This window comes from Grammomys surdaster, unplaced genomic scaffold (assembly GCF_004785775.1).
Source record: "Grammomys surdaster isolate TR1022 unplaced genomic scaffold, NIH_TR_1.0 126531, whole genome shotgun sequence".
In the NCBI taxonomy this organism is placed as follows: Eukaryota; Metazoa; Chordata; class Mammalia; order Rodentia; family Muridae; genus Grammomys; species Grammomys surdaster.
The window spans coordinates 17,687,167-17,689,847 of NW_021621323.1; positions in this window are offsets into that span (position 1 = coordinate 17,687,167).

The window sequence follows — 2,681 nt, forward strand, 5'->3', positions numbered from 1 at the left end:
GGAGCCAGGAGAGTGTGGCCCAACTGGAAAGCCCTCTGGATCCAGAGCAGCCAAGATAGAATGTAGGATTTAGTAAGTAATAACTCAGGATTATCAGATCGGGTAGGAGGTAGGGGTGGGGGGTGGGGGGTGGATTAGCTGCATGGAGGTTAGGAAGTGGCCTAGCCATCGCACTGATTAAGGTATATTGAAATATAAAGGCTGAGTGTGTCTTTCATTAGGGAACCCAGAACATTGGGGTGAGTAGGGAGGAACGCACTGTTGGGATTTATTTAATTATTTACATTCTAGGACCTGGTGAGCCTAAAGACCCACAGAGGCAGTCATCCAGTTAAGCAACTTAGCCAAGACAGAAGGGATCCCTAGAATATCACTGGGCAACTGGTACACACTGATTGCCATATACGAAAATATGTGTTTATTTTCTTCTGTTTGATGGTGTCTTCCCCAGACTCCAAATTTCTTATCCCCATGCACAACATGCTCTTGCCTTTACACTATTGTACCTCACAGGCAATACTTGTTCTTAATACCAGGCTTCTTCTTCTTTTTCTTCCTATTGTTCAAAGACTATCTTTAGCACTCACACATCAAGCATGTGCTAGCCCAAGAACTTCAAATGACACAGGAACAGTTGAACTCATTTCAGAGGTTACAATTTCCAGGACAGTCAACTCTAGATGTGCTGTCTGATGCTAAAGGCAGAATATGCACCATGGTCAAAGAAGAATGCTGTGTTGACACAAACAGATATGACAATGTAAAGCATCTCAACAAAGTCACCAAAGTATCATCAAATACACCAGTGACCTTGGGGATACAGAACAAAAGGAAGTTTTGTACTAGTGGGATTTTAAAATATCTGGTCCTAGTTTTCCTCATTGCTTCCTTTCCTGGGCCACTCTTAGCTACAATTCTAATTCTTACACTAGACCCCTATATTTTAAACTTTCTAACCAAGCTTGTTTCTTCTAGGGTTCAGCAGTTCCATCTTCAGATACTTCTTCAGCCAGACTTTTGACCCTTGCCGTAAGATGTACTACTTAAACTCCCTGTACCACACAACCCAGACCACTGAGCAAAACTGCCCCAGTTTTGCACCTCATGGAACCTCTACAAGAGAAATAAATAATAGATAAAGACAGTGTATCCATGTGTCAGCTCAGTTTGAAAAGCTACTGAAGAAGAGACCTCTAATGTCACAAGACTGGGTTTCTTGCTCTGTCAGAGTGGAATGTACTGGAAGGCCATGACTGAAAGATCAGAAAAGGAACAAGACCCCAGTATGAGCTGGTTTCAAAACAGATCCCCCAATAGAAAAGCTGTGACTTCATTCTACTCAAACAGTGAAACTGGAATAGAAGATTGATGCATTCCAACAAAATTAGCCAGAACCTTATACCACCGGCCACTGTCATTTGCCTGCCAAGAATTATATACCTAGAAACTACATACTAATGTGACTCAACCTGACAAAATAAGTATCCCTCCACAATAGAGTCCCCACAGCCTGTTTCTGTACACAAGAGACTCTACTGTTATGGCTATCACTAGTCCTCTTTACAATATGCTAAGTAAAATACTTCTTTCTACTCTGGTTTACAGGGTGAATTCTTTCACCCTAAATCCCCCATGTCTATACAAATATATATATATATATATGTCTAGATACAGTGGTTCATGACCTATATAGTCATAACCCATGTGGCAAACCTCTTTCTCCAAAATTATTTACACTACAGTCCACAACAGTAGCAAAATTACAGGTATAAGGTAGCAATGAAGATAATTTTATGGTTGGGTGTCACCATAACATAAGGATCTGTGTTAAAAGGTGAGAGCATCAGGGAGGTTGAGAACCATTGGTCTAGAGATTTAGATACGGCTAGATCTCTATTGTCTTCATTGCTGTGATGTTATAATGAGTTTTAAAGTCAGTAAGTGAATTATGTCTTTGTTTTCCTTTACGAATGTCTGCTATTTTATAAGATTCTTGACTCTCCGTACAAAGCTTAAGACAAGTTTGTCAGTTTCTATGAAAAGATAAATCAGTACACACTTTAATAGTCATCGGGTCAAATCTGTACACTGCTTTGGGGGAGAACCGCCATCGTGGTAACTTTAAGTCTTTCAGAACCTGGACAAAGAGTGTCTTCCCACTACATAGATCTTCATCTACCTGATGATCATATATGTTTTCAATGTACTCCAGTTATAGCTCTTTTGTTAGATGAAGTCTAAATATTCTATTCCTTTTGATACTGTTACTAATGATGCTATTTTTCTCACGTTCATTTCTCTTTTAGTCATTGCTAATGGATAGTAATACGTCTGTCTTTTTTAAATTTTTCCATGCATAGGCCTTGAGTTCTATGATCATTATGCAATGATATGGTTATTTCCTCCAGGCATAATATGACCGTTGCCATCATGAGGCATAGCTGTAGTCATGGCAACAAAATAAGCAAAACAATACAGTTGTTTTGTTTAGCTCTAAAGTAAGGACCATGGAACTGTAGACATTCCAAAGTATAAGAACACAGGGAGGGTCACCAACCCCTCTACAGTGACCCCAGCCACCGTTCCTTGACACTTTCCTTTCCAGATAGATATTATCTTGGCAGGTACTAGATGGGAAACCAGGAGGCATAAAGTTGGCTGAGGGTAAGACACTGGTGATG